General features: G+C 39.6%; 1 protein-coding gene across 6 annotated transcripts in view; it reads left to right on the plus strand.

The window, feature by feature from the left end:
* The window catches only part of syt1a (synaptotagmin Ia), a 159013-nt gene that overhangs the window by 70207 nt on the left and 71015 nt on the right, over positions 1-17791 (plus strand). For 3 of the 6 annotated variants that reach the window (XM_008400456.2, XM_008400453.2, XM_008400449.2), the window contains exon 3: positions 8398-8475. The exons of 1 other annotated variant lie outside the window; for it this stretch is intronic. The gene's annotated coding sequence lies outside the window, so the exon portion shown is untranslated. 2 more of the 6 variants (XM_008400454.2, XM_017302822.1) reach the window with 2 other exon arrangements.

Consider the following 17791-nt stretch of genomic DNA (forward strand, 5'->3'; position numbering starts at 1 on the left):
TATCTGTTACTGAAGTGTTCGCTGCCTGTTCTCTATCTGCCAATAACCTAAATTAGTGTTTTCTAAGAATTAAAATAAGAAATACTATTTTTCACCCATTACTTAATATCTAAAATTCAATTTGAAAAACAAAGAACAGGTGTTGGGTCATCAGTAGACATGAAAATGTGGGGCTGGGTGTCACAAAGTGTGGGATCTAAACAGTGAGCCTTGGAGGACTCCATAGTTTAAAATGTAGCTTTTCTATGCATCAACTAGCTGTAATATTAACTAGTTTGACATATGCATTCAGTGTGATTCAATTTTTTTTCCAGTAATTAATCGAATTAACAACAAAACATTTCGGGCAACGCAAAGGAAAACGTCTTCAAAAGTCTTGTCTATTTTTTTTTATCAATTGTTTTAATAAATTCAAGACAAAAACGATCACAAATGATTGTTTTAATCTGATATTGCAGTTATGCACAAAACCTATGCCTACAATGGACACATTAAAAAATACACAACTGTCTGTATTTCACTTTTTTAGACACTTTTTTGAATATCATAGTAACCTGAAGAGGGTCCGGGGAAAGTTTTGTTTGAATTGGCAGCAGAAACTGGAAATAGAAGTGGAATATAACATTTAATCTCTTGTACCTTGTTTATGTTCTAGGAAATTTCATGAATTTGTTTCATGAATCAGATCTGGTGTCTCCTATTCACACTGTTTCACAATCAAATCATTCTTTCACTGTTTGTAGCTTAAACCAAGGCAGGTATGGCATTTTAAAATAAATCTTAGTATTATAATGTGATTTACTGCGAGAAAAACAGAATTGCATCTGCACAGTCCTGATCCACAGAGGGATTATTCTTTGTTTTTACCAGAAGCCTTTCCCTGAGCGAATAAATTCATTCACTTTGATTTAGTTGCTTTTCTTGGCAGGGTGACTGGATAATTGGTTATGGTCAACTCTCATAAGGTTTACTAAAACAATGGCAGGTGTTTTGATGAGAACAAGCAGAGATTCATCATAAAGGTTCAAGCAGCAACCTGTGACATTGTGTGAATGGGTCTGATAAAAATTGAAATCTTGTAGTGTGTTTGGGAAAAGCAGATTATTACCTTTCAGACATTCTGCTATTTCCTTTGGGGGAGTCAACGTCTTGTTTTTGCTTCATGTCTATATGTTATTTCCACATGTTTGAGGCAACATTGAAACGTCAGGGTGATGCACACATGCTCGTGCAGCTTATACCGGATAGCGGGTTTGGGATTTTATCTTGCTGTTGCTTTTGGATCCACCAAAGCCATAAAGAAATAATTTGTGTGTTAAAATAGTGGCTGCAGAGTTTGTATTGTGTTTAGTGAGCACATGATTGCATTTCTGCATGGGATTTGTTATTGGCTATGTTCTATATATGTCAATTTAGGCAGAAACATGAGAGCTGCTCAGCGGTGGATTGTGACTTTCAATCCTGTGTGGGAGATGCTGCTACTCCCAAGCAACCCCCTCTGTTCCTGTCGCTCTTTTCTCACTCCAAATTCTCTTTAACTTCACCTCATTTCTCTCTTAACCTGCTCTCTCAACTATAGCATGCGTATTAAATTAAAGGTCTTTGGTTGGTCGTATAGAGAAAACTCAAAAAAGCATTAACAAGTCTTATTGTTTGAGTGGATGCTGAATAATATGGAGGTCATAGGGTTATAAGATCAAAGAAAGTTAGTAATCAAGCATTATTTTAACGCGTTTTCTCCATCATGCTTGTATGAATGGATACGACTTTACTCAGTAGCTCTCAGTTATTGATATCAAGCTATACTAAGGTATAAATTGTTTTATTTACTGCTGGTCAGCTGGCTGAAAGAAGACTGCTACCCTTTCCATTGCGTCCAAGGAAGACAAAGGAATAATGGAAACTAAGAGTGTCAACTTCAGGCTGACTATCAGTCTCTTTACTGTTTTAGTTTAAAAAAAATATTTCAGTAATTTTCTGTAATTACTGTGATAGAGTAAATGTAATACAGGTTGTGTTTGCACTCCGTCTCATAGAGACCAATGCCTAGTTCTGTATGAGGTTGTCAAAGAATGACACAATCCTGAATGTCCCTTTTGAAGAGCTTTGCTGGAATAACAGCTTAGCAAAATGCCATTAGAGGTTTATTTATTTTAAGGTAAACTGAGATACTTTATCAGCAATTGTTTGATAAAATGTAGGTGAATGAATGAGATGGTCCACCTTCAAAAGTTGGGTGAGGACCAAACATGTAAGAGTGTGTTCTCGAGATCTTTTTTATACGTAAATAAATCTTAAATGCCAAAAAATGTGAAATAGAAGCATGTGTGTTTTTAAAAATAGAGTAAAAGTGGAAAAAACAAAGTAGGACTAGATAAAAATACAACATTGATTCTGATTTTGTTGCCACCTTTTATGTTTCTCAGAGACGATCCTTAGTCATGGCTCTCTTATATTCTTATTTTTTTAATAAGAAACTAGAAAGTTTGAGAACCACTGATGCAGTGCAGTGTGCATATGAACCACACCAGCTGAAAATGTAACAAATGTTGCAATTTTGGTCCCCAATCCAACCGAGTCTGTCAGACTATCAGATGTGAAAACACCCTTAGTTGAGGGTTTGGACATTAGTTTTTACTATTAGGTTTGCTGCAGGGGATTAAAAACATGACCATAACTGTACAGCTCACAACTACGTCCATCTTTAAGAGGAAATATTGTGACTCTTTTCCACATGCAAAGACAAAGGCTTGTTTCAAAGTTTACTCAATGTTTAAACTGTAATACAACACATAAAATGATACCCCACCAAACAGATAATATGATGAATATGGTTTGCAAAGTTATAAAAAGTGTTGGGGTCAGTCAAGAGACAAGCAGAACTTCTATCTTGTTTTCAGATGATGGTGCAAAACAAATTTAGCATATTCTGACATTTCCATCTATCTGACCTTGGATGTTCTTTACGGCTGGACAGTAAAAGGGTTGCTAAGGTAATTCAATTAACAAACCCTCAATGGGCAATGGTAATTACTACTCACTAAATCCACACTAATCTCCCCTCTGAGTCTCCTTTCACACACTCAGCCCGAGGCACTCTAACATGCAACGCTGACTCTTCAACTCTGTCCCAAACAGGATCCATCCAGAAGACACACAGTTTCTATCTGCACACAAATCTCCAAATCCATCAGGCGTGTGTGTGCTTTTGTTTCCACCCTGCCTCGTATATTTGTTGTCCAAATCCCGACAGTGATCAGTTCTGGTAAATTCCTCTCACTCTGCTCTCTCTGTCTTTTGTGTGTGAATCAATGGGGATCTAAGGTCAGAGGTGCTTCTCTTCTCTCCATAAGGAGGTCATAATTATCACTGCAGGCTTGACTCGGATGTGACCTGAGAGCAGCAGCTCCTGGTGACTGGAGTTAGAAAAGGAGGATAAGAAGAGAGGAGATTAAGACTCTCTGAGCATGTTAATTGGACCTTCCACCAAAAACACCTGGATTTATTCGAGTAGATCTGAAAGTACTGAAGCTGCCTCATTCATTTAAATTTTGTTTTTGAAGTTCCCACACTGTGTTATGACACCAGGATGGTTTTAAAAGATTCCAAAAACTAGTTATTGAATTTATTCAGGTTAAATGTGAAGTTACTGATTTTTGTGCTCCAGAATTGTCACATAATCACTTTTCAAAGTTGTTTTAATCAACAATTAATATGACTAAAATGCAGTAGATAATTAAAAAAAAAATTCAGATTGTTTTTCATTAAGTATAAAATGTGCAGTAGAACAATGGTGCTTAAGCAAAGCAATAGACTCAAAAATGACTCAAAATGAAGATAAAACAACCTTCTAAGCGATGAAAAAACATCAAATAGTAGACAGCATTTTGCAGTTAGTTTGATCCATTTCTGCTGAATGTATTCCTTCTTTTTGTATCAGTCTTAGCTCTTTTTTTTCTTTAGCCAAGAAGCTTTTGTGAATAGAAAGGTGCACCCATCTGATATAATCTCAAACATGAAAGCATGAAAAGTTTACTTACTGCACTCCAATCGACATTACAGTCATCATATTTAAATCCAAAACAGTTGATTTGATATGTTAAGTGAAAGATTTGCTTAATGGATGTAGAGCAGAGAAATCTACTGCAACTGTATAATGCTGGCATGTCAATATGAACCAAAATCTCTGAGAATTGTTTTGGACATCTTGTTGAATCTATTACAACTTAAGGTTGAAACAAAAGGGTGTACGTGAGTGTATGTGCTCCTCTTGGTACCATAAAAGATCATTTTGATTATATATTTGCTCGTTTCACCCAGAAAATCTTTGAAAGTCATAAAACCAGAGAAAAATCTTTAAATATATGAAGAACAGTGGTTGCTGGAGGTTCTTAGAAAGACAAATGGTAGCATTTACAGTGTTTGCAGGTGAAATCGTCTGACAAAGGTTAATGGTATAAATATTTTAAGTCTCTAAAAAGTCAGCTGCTAAAAAAGATAAAATGGGTGGAAAGCAACCCTCCCCTGGGCTTCCTATTCACCACTGCAGGATGAATTTTGGACTTTAGCCAAACATCTGTGAGACGTCCGTGTCATTGGAAAGTACCGCTGACCCCAGCAGGTGTTCTGCACACATGCTGTGTGTGTGTGTGTGTGTGTGTGTGTGTGGGTGGGGAGTTTGTGTACAGTATGAACCACATGCATGCGAGTGAGAGAAGTCGGCTGGTGGTGAAAAGCTGCACCTGCATGCATTGAGAAGAGTTCTCTGAATAGCTCCATATTTGAACAGCCACTTGTCTACAGATAAAGCTGTAAATGATCCGTGGCAGCTTCCTGCCTGCGGTTGAGAAGGGTGGAGGGGAGAATCAGAAAAAGACGATAAAAAAGAGATGAAATGAGAGCAGTAGCTGTAATCACGTCGTCTTTTCTCCATTTGAATGTGCATTTCTCTGTTTTCAAGAGAATTAGGTCTGGATACTCTGGGTGGGTCAAAGCAGCATCACTGTGCCGTGAATCAAGTGAGAATAGTGTTGCTTCTTATGACTAAGGGTGCCACAATCACATCTACAATGGCAGTTTTTAAGAGTCTGTGTTGGCAATTGAGCAGATTGAATCCACCCTTCGTTTTGTATCATTAGACCTCATTTAATGCATCACAGGTCATCTTGTCAAGACATGCTGATCTCTGATTTGGCTGTTCTTTTTGGCTTCCTCTTCTGATGGGTACACCATGTGATTTAAGGTGAATTTGTCACCTAAACTAATCGAGTGGAGAAGCAGCCGTACAAGTAATACTTGCTATTGATCAAGTCTGGAAATGGACATTTGACAAATGTTTTATTATGTTTAAACATTTGTCACTTTTAATGTGAGAAGTTTACCAGTGTGAGAAGATGTTGCTTCCAGTAAAATTATATAGCAAGAAAACTTTACACATAATCAGGCACATTAAACTGTACTTCCTTTCTTTTGAAATATTAAGGAACATTTGAAATATAATTATATTTCATTTTTCAGCCATTTAGCATTTACAGTTTTTGAAAATTAGTGATCGGTTAACAACTCAGCTTGTGAAACTACTTTGAAAAGATTACTGCTGACTCTTGAATGTTTTCTATTATAGGTTGAATAAGACCAGTAATTTGCTGTGTCCAAAGGTGACCTCTGCAATGCTCCTGACATTTGGGAAATTGTCCTTTCGTTCACCTACCTCCTTTTATTCTGCTGCTGTTTTTTCCTTCTAAATGCCATTTCAACCTGCTCAGTCCCGTCCTACTCTGTTAATCTATCCATTTTCATCTTCCTTTCTTCTTCAAAAGAAGTCGACCATTGACGTGTTTCCAACCTTTGTTGGGTTCACATTTCCTGTCCATGTCTTTTGAAAGTGTCTCCCATCACATGGCAAAAACACTCTTAGAAAGTTTTCAGTTTTCATAACAAAAAGAGACGTGGCCCCTGATGCTGTACTTTTGAGGGGTAGAAAATCGTTTCACAAAGGCCACATTGCACTGGTTTAGTTACTTGTACCAAAATAAAACTATAAAACATAAAGCCATACTTGAAGGGATTAAAATAAATTCAGCATTGAAAACATTTCCTGTTTCTAAGAAATCATTGTGAAGCCTCCTCTAATTCTGAATATTTTGTGGAGCAATGCTTCAAGAAGGTTGTAAAAAAAAAAAGACAATTCCTTTATTTAGCAGCCAAACTGAAAATGTTGCTTATTTTGTTGATAGTTTTTGATTAAACCTTATTAAAGGAGCTTCCATCACTCCTATTTTAACATATCACTGACTATCTTTTACATTAATTTTAAAGCTCAATTCTGTGTTACTGAATTGCTAAAGCATCATACTTGAACTCAAGCCCTCAGATTCCTAAACCAAAAGTTACTCTTGGACAGGAGGACCAAATATACGACTCACTATATTGACCCCTAGTTACAGTAGCAAAGTGCTGGGATATGAGTTGAACAGACTCGGATATTTTCTTTACATGGTTGCACTCCTTCCTGCTCTCATTAGGGTCTAGCTATAAGACTACTGAGCCACAAATTTGCAGTGGGCGCATCACTCAACTGAGTAATGGAGCTGCCCCAAACATCTACAGAGCACAGCACCTATAACGTACACAGCAGCAGGGAGGCGAGGCTTATTTAAAGAAGTGCAAGCTGTGTGGAGTCCAGGCAGACGCTGGCTGGCAATCATTAACAGAGACGCGCTGTTTGCTTTGTCTCTGTTCCGACTCTGTTGGCCTTTGTCTCTGTGTGTGTGTTTCCGTAGTCAAAATGAGAATGTGATTCAGTATGCAATACCAACCTGGACATTTTATTTTTATTCTTATATCAGCCTTAATGATTAGCAATGATTGATAAGAAATAAGTCACAATTTTTGAATTGATAAATGCAATGATAGAGATAATTAGTCCAAAACACCAGATGAGTGCAAATACCTAGCAACATACATTTTATCACCAACATAATCCATGGTACCACATTAACTTATTATTTTCTTTTATTATTGACAGGTTTCATTTTCAAATCTGGGCTGCAGCTCATCCAAAATGCTGCTGTTAAACCTAAAGAAACTGACCCATATCACACTGGTGCTAAAGTCACTAAACTGGCTCCCAGTTTGTAAAATTACCAATTCTAAATTCATGCTATAGATTTGGGTTCAAATACTTTTCAGAGTTTCTCATTAGGTTTCCATCTTGACCTCTTAGGTCGTCAGAGAGCCAATCAGTCAGGACCTGAACTTAAAAAGGTTGAACCAGCATTTATTTTTTATGCTCCCCTGCTCTGAAACAAACTCTCACAAACTCTCTGAAAGTCTGAGGTGTACAGAAAAATGTGGTTCCTTTTCATCAAGGCTGAAAGAAATATCTACTTCAGTTTACCCGTGAATATCAAATGTCATCACTAAGTTTACTCTTTTTATTTTTATCATATTTACCTGTCTAGTTTGGAAAATCATATAAGAATTATGCTTGAACCCTGCTGGTGTCATTGATCTAGCTTTGTCAGCTGAAGTGAAAGAATGACGGTTTGTCAGGTTTTCACTGCTGGTCCTTCTTCGTCATTTGCCGTCCCCTCTTTGGGAGATCCGAGTGCCACATCCGGTCAGGCTGAGTGTCTGGAGGATGATAGGCGGCTCCTCGAGGCAGAGCATTAGCATACACTTACTCTGGGAATGCCCTTGACTAGCTGTCTGTAGAATGGGACGTGAGCAGCATCAGACACACCAGCGACTCCCTGGGAGAGACAGAAATAAATAGAACGAGGTACGGAGGGGGGAGAAATCAAGAAGAATAAGCGGGAGCGAGCAACCTCAAACAGTAATCATATACACGGTGAATGCCTCATTAAGAGTATTCATTAATCCCCCCATCTAGTGTTACTGAGCTTGCACAGGGGCTTTGTTTCATTCTCTCAGATAATATCCACAGAAACGGTCCATAAACCAAGAACAAGTTTGTAAATGATGTGTGGAAATGCACATCTAATAGTACCACCGACTGATATTTGTTTTCATGGAGCAGAAGGTGTGAGTGGGTGGGGGAAAAATGTCAGAAAATAGTGAGCTGAGAGATCGAGGGGCTGTGTGCATTTTGTCTGACAGCAGAGGAGCAAAGAGAGGGAGCAGTAGGGAAGAGAAAGGAGTCGGAGCGGAGGAAGGGGGAGGGGGCTGGAGTAGGTGGGCGGGAAGAGAGGAGGCGAGTGTCACGGACAGTAAGAGAGGGAAGGAACAGCAAGCCGCTCGCTCGCTTGCTGGAGCTGCTGACTGGGTGTTCAAGTGTGTGATCGTGAGTGCTTCTTGAGCCGTCGTGTGAATAAAAAGGACATTTCTTTTCAAGCCACTGATGTTTGTTTTTCCCCTTTTTCCTTCTTCTCAAAGTGCAACATCAAGCAGAACTTGTCTGAAGCCCTTCCTGGGATTTTGAAGAGAACCCAAAGAAACACAGCGAGCTGCCAGGTAGGAGATCAAACTAAAAATCATTCAGGCAGACATTTACATGAAGGCAGAGCTTTTGTTTGTGTTGCTGCTTTGAAATGAATGCATGCCATGGCTGGCCGCTTGAAATGGAGATTTTTTTTATATGTGTGAGCGCGTCCGTAAACATGGCTCACAGGACGCTGTACTGTAACTGTGTCCAGAGAAGTCAGGTTGGATTTTGAGGGGAAAAGGAGGCTCTCATCATAAGTGACAGATGTCAAAGGGTTTCCCATTTATTCCTGAAAAGTGATAAAATCAAAGGTTAACTTGTCTCACCTTTACATGTCCACATTTCTGCACACATTGTTTTTATTTTGTAGTTATTTCATTAATAATTAGTTTTGGTTACCATTCTGAGTGGGACCTGGCTGAATTCGGCTCCCCATGCTGGTTAGGATGAGGGTTGGGCTCAGCTCCTCAGTGGAGACGATAACTGGGCTCCAGAGAAGACAACAGATGTGACATATTTACCACTTGTATCCAGTTTGGATCTGGTGTTGCTACTTCCCGTTTGCCTGTGTTTGCTTTCTTTGTCATGTAATGAGAAGTTAACAGTGTAATCGAATCACTGCGCTGCCTTCCCCGCTGTTTGTCATTTCCCCCCTCTGTCATCCCTTTTCGCTTCCCCCTCTCTCTTTGGCCTCATTATCTCTGATTCGCCTGAAATGAACGAGTCAGTCTCTCTGCCTTCCTCCATCCATACATGCTGAGGTGCAGTAGATGTTTTATCAAAGTGTCTGGAGCTGAACAAAGCTTCCCAGCTCACTTAGAAACACGAGCGAGGTAAAATCCACTGTGAAGTTTTCAGACTTCAAACTAGTTTGGTGTCAAGTCCACTTTTCTTACATCTTCTAATCCTTACTTCAGTGCTTTGTGGCTCTTTAGAAATACCTGATTGCATTTTCAGCAGTCATTGTGAAATTTAAGTTCTTACTCTTTCCTTTCATCTTTAAATACAGTTGCACACATTAGAATCTCTCCATGTCTCCTAAGTCTGTGTGGTGTGTATCCAGCAGCATTAATAGTTAAAGAACAGAGTGTTTTTATTGAACAGCTGTTAAGCCATGAATGGTACACTGTACTACAGCAGCGTGCAGCAACATGCTGACCTTCACCTAACCTTGCAGAGCAACAGTGGGTGTTTAGACACTAAATAAAAGATGGCATCATTTACAAATCATATATTTTCTCATGAGAAGTTTAAAAGTAAGCAGCAGTGAGATGCAGAGATGCTGCTTTTTTGTCGAGCGGACCTATGTGTGGACCTCCAAAATCGGTTCAGGACCTTAAAGCTTCCCTGGAGGTGAAAGCATCTCTGCCCAGAGCGGCATACGGCTTCTCTCGGTCCACTGGATCCAGACCACTCTCTCCGTGACTCACTGCCTCATCCACTATGATTGGCTGTCCTTTCTACTCCAGGGAAAGACGGGATGAGGTGGGATCAGCCTTTTCATTAAAACACGAGAAAGCACAACAAAGTAAGGGTGAGGAGGTTTCACAACGTGCAGCCCTCCTCCCACTGAACTCCTCTCCATCAGTGCAAGGCGCTGTGACACGTGTGGCAGCTCAGAGAGCAAACAGGGCGTGGAGCTTCCCGCCTGTTGAGACTCCAGCTTGGTAGGCGCTTTCAGACTGAGCCCAGGTCCGGGCCGCTCCACCCAGCCAGGCAGCCGACAAAATGATTGTCTCATATCAGTGAGAAGAGCTTCTGGAGCGCTGGTTCAGAACCCCGGACAGCGCTGCTGCACAGCAGAGCAGGAGAGACGACGCTGGGAATCAGCACCTCCTTTTATAGAGAACAGCACATGAAATGACATGAATGTGATTCAAAATTTTGTTTTTTTTTTAAAGTGATGTTGTGATTGGATTATGTAATGTGCAGAGGTGGCAGGTTTGTCATTTGGCTACGTAGGGAGCCGTTTGTTTCTAAAGTGCAGATTATAACCTCAGAAAATAAACGAGGTGCTTTTGCTCAGGTTGGCTGGATTACCGCTGTGGTGCAGCTGAATCCTTAGAGCATTTCCTGTAATTCATTGGAGCATTACATTGTAGTTGCTCTGAGCTTAATTTCTTTTTAACACATACCATTGCAGAAAAATTAAATCACCTTAAATTAGACATTTTTGTGCTTTCTCACTTGTTATTTTGATGAAATTTTATGTTTTTAATCATTGAATGCCAAACTACCTGCATAAAGTTAGTGACAACATTGTACACAAAAATAATTAAAAAATTTTATGTTTTTAGATGCGTTTGTTTCATCGTCACTATTCTTTATGCTGCAAAATCAACTAATTGCCTCCTGCGAGATATTTGGCTGCATTTTCCTTGAATCAAAACCACAATGTGCTCTTAGCAGTGTTTTGGATGAGTGTGTGTTTGACTATACCATTTAATTATGTTGTCAGGGAAAACACCACTCAGGTGCAGAATATTAGCATGTATTTATGCAAAATATGGCATTTCAGTTATAATATGGCAGTTTACATAGTGCATTTTTAATAATGCTTCTTATAGTTAATGATAAAGACATAAATTAAAATAAATTTTGGGTTGCTAAGAACTAAAATATTCTCTTTTAGGTAATCAATCATAATTAAAAGCAGATGGTTGAGTATTTGTGGCAGGTTTTTTTTATTTTTTTATCTCAAAATGTTTACACTTGTTGCGTCTGAGTTCTCAACACACATCAGTCAAATCCTAAAAAAGAGGATAATGATAAGTGAAACTTTGTCATAAATCTCAATAAAATATGTTAACAGAATGTGGAGAAGTTAAAAAGTTGTGGATATTTGCAAAATTAATGTGTTTTCATCATAAATGCGACATTGGATAAAAATGTTATCTATTTCAGATTCATTTTTAAGAAAATATTTTGGAATATAGTGCAAGTTGCTAAATTACTGAATTACTGAATTTGTTTGCTGTTTTTGTTGAACCATTAGCTCTAGTGTTGGAGAATCTTTATTAGTTGAATGATACATTTAATTAGATGCTATTTGGTTAAAGATTACCGTCACTGATTATCAACTGAATTAAGGCACTGAAAGGGGCTCTTAAACTTGATCATTTCAATTTGCCCACATCCACAGGACTCTGCACACATCTGCGCAGAAGGAAAGTGAAACCAGTCTGGCCCCTGAGCTTTTGTTTCCAACACTGGACAGCGAACCAGCCGTTCTCCATGTACTGTAATTGAGAGGGCTAATATCCAACCAGGGCCATTTGTATATGTATCCATTTGCATAATCGAATAGGGGTGAGTTAAGTGTTTTCCACCAGTGTGTTAATAACACTGTCTGCTAACGTGTGCGGTGTGTTTCATGGCTCATTGCTGCCGTCAGATCTGTCTGTCTGTATCTTTCTACCTGGGATGATTTATTTTTTTCCCATCTGTGGCATAAATGATGCCGATCTTGTTCCGTTCTTGTTTCTATAGGATGTGGATCTAATGTTGAGAACCCATGTGTGGTAGGTTAGACAGCTGCTGGGCTGCAGGTAATTTTCATGTGTCAAACAGACCAGACTGGACACGTTGACTGCAAGAGAACGGTGAAAGAAGAGATGGCAGGAGCTGAACACATGAAATATAGTTGTATGAGTTTTGTTTTTGAAGAAGAAACTGGATGTTTTCCCCAACTTGGTCTGCTGGGGCTGTCTCTGTCGCTCCACTGCTTAAATCTACACGCTGTCTGCTACAAATGTGATCTGAGAGGTACGTTTTATCACATATCTCTGACTCCACGGTATGCAGAGTATTCACTAGAGACCCCTGTTTACAGAAAGGGAAGAGGGCAAAGCTGACAGCATCAGCAAAAGTGCAGTTTCTGCAGCACTGAGTGCACAGGTTACTGAAAGGTAGAAGGAAACTCGAGAGAAGCTCACCTCAGATGTATTTAATAGTTGCATAGCAACAACTCGGAGCTTTTCAGCAGATATAGCACCAAGCAAAGGCTTGTTTTGTGTTTGACAGAATGTGGAATAATGGGTAATGAAAAGAGGAAAAAAAGCAGTGCAGGAAGACATCTACTTTAACTACGTTTATTATCTTTATCCTCATTTGGTATGTTGTTTAATTAGAAATGAAAGCTCCCTGCAGCCAGGTGCAGTACAGCAGAATCCAATGGGGGGAAACTACTGGACCATTTCTCTGGCGACATAAAAAGCTTGTTGGAATATAAATATATTTCACTCAACGGTATTCATTTGTGCCTAATCAATTAGAAATAATGCAAATATAACTTTAGGACAAAAATCAAAATTGTTGGTCTTTTTTCTACAACATTGATGGTACAAAGAAGATCACTGATGTTAGTCATGGATCTGCAAGACAAAATCTGAGTATTTTTGAAGTTATACATTCTGTTACATCTGACGTAAAACTAACATTCCAGAAAAATAAATGTAGTGTGGTGGTCTGGGGTTGCTTTGCTTCTCCAGCCTCTGGATGACTTGTCATCATTGATGGATCCAGCCTTGATGCTCTGTACCAGAAAATTCTGGAGGAGACTGTCCAGCGATTAGTTTGCGGTCTTAAGATCAAGTGCCCTTGAGCTGTGCAGCAGGAGAATAATCCAAAGCACAACAACAACTCTACACCTGAATGTAAAAACAAAAACAAATGAAGTTTGACAGACCAGTCAGGCTTGTAAACTTTCGAAGGTAGCTGACATTAGAACAAATGTTGGGGTGCCGCATGGCTCTGTAGGAGAGCAGGCGCACCGGATACAGAGTTGGTCCTCAATGCCATTGTCCCTGGTTTGATTCCAGGCCGTGGAGGCTACCAGCAACATAAAAACATTAAAAAAGAGTAGACTAAAATAGATAAAGAGCGAGGTGGAGGTATTGGCTGCATTATACTCTTAGGAGGCAACGAAGCTGTGTCATTAAGATTTATTTTTACAGATAACTAATGGAGGTGAGGTTTTGAAAAGTAGACAGAGACTGTGTTTCTTCCCTGGGTTGGTCGGTCGACCACCACCTACTTGTGGTTCGCAGATTGACCTGTTAAATAGCTTTTTTGTGGAACTTGACCCATAATTATTTGGAGAAAATATGCCTGTTTGCATATTTGTCCATGGAGCATTTCTGAAACACTCAAAATAAAATGCAACTTTGGAATCGGAAATAGTTTGACAAGTTGCTTCCTGACATGCTATTGGCTAGAGTTTGCAAACCAGCCAATCAAGGAACAGCATTCATTTCTCAATAAGGATGCCTGTAGATATTATGTTGTGCTGATGGTTTCCACTGAGGATGGTAAGATATATTTGGTGTTTGATCTACTAAGATAAGCAGTTTTAATAGTTTAACAGTTTGACCTCAGTCACATAAAAGATTTTGCTATATACAGTGGGGCAAAAAAGTATTTAGTCAGTCACCAATTGTGCAAGTTCTCCCACTTAAAAAGATGAGAGAGGCCTGTAATTTTCATCATAGATGTACCTCAACTATGAGAGACAAAAGGAGAAAAAAAAATCCAGAAAATCACATTTTTTTATTTTTAAAGAATTTATTTGCAAAATATGGTGAAAAATAAGTATTTGGTCAATAACAAAAGTTCATCTCAATACTTTGCTATATACCCTTTGTTGGCAATGACAGAGATCAAACGTTTTCTGTAAGTCTTCACAAGGTTYTCACACACTGTTGSTGGTATTTTGGCCCATTCCTCCATGCAGATCTTCTCTAGAGCTSTGATGTTCTGGGGCTGTYGCTGGACAACAYRGACTTTCAACTCCCTCCACAGRTTTTCTATGGGGTTGACATCTGGAGACTGGCTAGGCCACTCCAGGACCTTGAAATGCTTCTTACGAAGCCACTCCTTCGTTACTCGGGTGGTGTGTTTGGGATCATCGTCCTGCTGAAAGACCCAGCCACGTTTCACCTTCAATGCCCTTGTTGATGGAAGGAGGTTTTCACTCAAAATGTGACGATACATGGCCCCATTCATTCTTTCCTTTACACGGATCAGTCGTCCTGGTCCCTTTGCAGAAAAACAGCCCTAAAGCATGATGTTTCCACCCCCATGCTTCACAGTAGGCATGGTGTTCTTTGGATGCAACTCAGCATTCATTCTCCTCCGAACACGACGAGTAGAGTTTTGACCAAAAAGTTCTACTTTGGTTTCATCTGACCATATGATATTCTCCCAGTCATCTTCTGGATCATCCAAATGCTCTCTAGCAAACTTGAGACGGGCCTTGACATGTACTGGCTTAAGCAGGGGGACACGTCTGGCACTGCAGGCTTGAGTCCCTGGCGGCGTAGTGTGTTACTGATGGTAGCCTTTGTTGCTTTGGTCCCAGCTCTCTGCAGGTCATTCACTAGGTTCCCCGTGTGGTTCTGGATTTTTGCTCACCGTTCTTGTGATCATTTTGACCCCACGGGGTGTGATCTTGCGTGGAGCCCCAGATCGAGGGAGATTATCAGTGGTCTTGTAAGTGTTCCATTTTCTAATAATTGATCCCACAGTTGATTTCTTTACACCAAGCTGTTTACCTATTGCAGATTCAGTATTCCCAGCTAGGTGCAGGTTTGTAATTATGTTTCGGGTGTCCTTTGACAGCTCTCTAGTTTTGGCCATGGTGGAGTTTAGAGTGTGACTGTTTGAGGTTGATGACAGGTGTGTTTTATACTGATAACGAGTTCAAATAGGTGCCATTAATACAGGTAACAAGTGGAGGACAGAGGAGCCTCTTACAGAAGAAGTTACACGGTGTGAGAGCCTGAAATCTTGCTTGTTTGTAGCTGACCAAATACTTATTTTCCACCATATTTTGCAAATAAATTCTTTAAAAATCAGAAAATGTGATTTTCTGGATTTTTTTTCTCCTTTTGTCTCATAGTTGAGGTATATATCTATGATGAAAATTGCAGGCCTCTCTCATCTTTTTAAGTGGGAGAACTTGCACAATTGGTGGCTGACTAAATACTTTTTTGCCCCACTGTATATATTTTTTTTCTTAGGATTTGGTTTGGAGAATCTCTCAAGAGATCTCGGGGGATATCGAGTTTGTTTGGATTTTAGCTCTGTATCATTTATTTTAGTAAAATCTGAAAAAACCCTGAAGAGTGTTGTGGATGTAGCTAGTAAATGAGATCTATGTTTCATGTATTTTGTCATATTCAGGTTTTCGATCATGTTGTTTTTACTTTCAGTCTAAAAAACAAAAGCTGAAATTTGTCCTGTTCATCCTGCAAACAGAGAAGTTTTCTCCCAAGTCCTCCTCAACATTTAAGCAACAAACGGATGTCGTATTTGTTTCAGTAGCATTGTTGTCTGGGGTTACTGGTCTCATATTCTATCTGCGACCTTACGACACGGTCTGTTTTTTGGCGCTGAGAAGATGTGCTCTGTTAGGAGGCCAAATCACAGAAAGAAGAAAGTCACAGGGTTATCTACAAATCAGACATGTTCTCCCACCTCGGCCCTTTAATGCACTGACGCACCCTTGAAGCGGAGCAGGCTGTGTTAAATGGAGGGTGATCACTGATTGTAGATGTTTTTTTCCCCCAGCTGCCCCATCGAGGAGGCTCACTGTAGGAGAAACAGATCCCATTACAGATGTGGCTCAAAGCACACACACACACACACACACACACACACACACACAACTACAGAATTACATGAGTACACATTGTATTTGTGTGCAAAGTTTGGATTTTTATGCAGATGGAGTTCAAGGTTCTCGGGTTTTTACCGCAGACGCATAAGTGGGTCATAGACAAGGAAATGAGGAAGAATAAATCTAAATTTTTTTGGTGAAAATCTGCACACTAGCCAGGTAAAATGCAATCAGTGCTTTTGCTTTTCCTCATGCCAACCCTCCCGCTCCCCACCTCTCTGATTTAAAGCGTGTCTGTGTGTTGGGATGAAGTGAGAAGATGAAAGCGAAATATGGAACAAGTGCAGAATATTTCTCACTTTTTTTGCTCATGTAGCTGCATCCGACTTCTCCTCACCTGCTCTTAGATCAGCTAAAGAAGGTGAAAGTGCCTGCGTTCACAGAAACACTCCCGACCCTTGTCGTTAACTGCAACACGTCGAGCTCATGCATTATTCATCCCTTCCATCTTCACCTCCTGCCAAAAGTCGTGACTGACTTTTGGAAGGGGACGAGAAAATCTGAAACCATGTGAACCAGATTTGCCCTTCTGCATTTAAATCAATTACCTGAGACCACCTGTGTGTGAAAAATGGTGACACATTGTGATAAACAGCTTCTTACTTCCAGTCTGCTTATCTCCAGTGCAAAGTAAACATCACATGAAGCTAATTGACAGAGTTTTTGCAGACTAATCCAGCCAAGTTTCAACACAAACTATGTAATTAGGACCATAATCTTTAAAATTAATAATAAATCGAGCAGCTCCCTCCACTCAAACCCTCGCCAGTCTCTCTCTGAGCCATAACTGTCAGCATAAATAACCTCTCTGGGTCCTGATATGATAAATCCCCCAGAGAAAAAAATTACCCAGGATGCACACTTGGAGAGAGAGCGGAATTCACGAGGAGAATGAGCTGCATGGTCACAGTTCGTTCTCTGCACTAAAATGTCTCCAGGGCGGGAATTCAGCCAGAACTGACCTGTTTCACTCCTTTTGAAAACCGGAAAAACATTAGCAGGTTTGTTACGCTCACAGCTGCAGACTGGAAGTTTACACTTTACAGAAACGTTTCATTTTGTTGCTTCAAATCCCAACATTTAGAAGCTGTAAGTTATATTTCAGTGGTTGGAAATTAGAAGAGGAGACCAAACAGAGAACAAGTCAGTCCTGTAATTAAAATATTCTGATCTGACAGGTTATAAACAACAGAAAATGAAACAAAACTCCACATGGAAAACACCGGAGGATGTACAGAATACGGAAATCTAAATGACAAAAAAATTCCTGAAACATAGACACAAAAACTGAGAGGGAACACAAAGCTGACGACAGAAGACTCCAACAATGTTTCTCATTTTCAGAAACCAACCAGATTAATGTATCATAGTTTTGGCTTATGGTCCCATCGACCCTGATGACGGGTCTTCCAGCAAAGTTGTCTTCTCAAAACTTTAAAATCTCAATTGAATATCGTCACTGTTAAAATGATCTTATTCATTATTTTTATGTGATGAATTATAATCTAAAAATGTTCTGTGTGACATGCAGCATTGAATCCAGCTCACTTGATAAAAATGTCTTCAAGCTTTCTCAACCAGATGACATCTAATTAATCACATTCTGCAAATTTGTCTTGCAAACAGTCAGTAAAAATTTGAGATGAGGAAAAAATTATCACAGAGAA

This window comes from Poecilia reticulata, linkage group LG23 (genome assembly GCF_000633615.1).
Source record: "Poecilia reticulata strain Guanapo linkage group LG23, Guppy_female_1.0+MT, whole genome shotgun sequence".
NCBI lineage: Eukaryota > Metazoa > Chordata > Actinopteri > Cyprinodontiformes > Poeciliidae > Poecilia > Poecilia reticulata.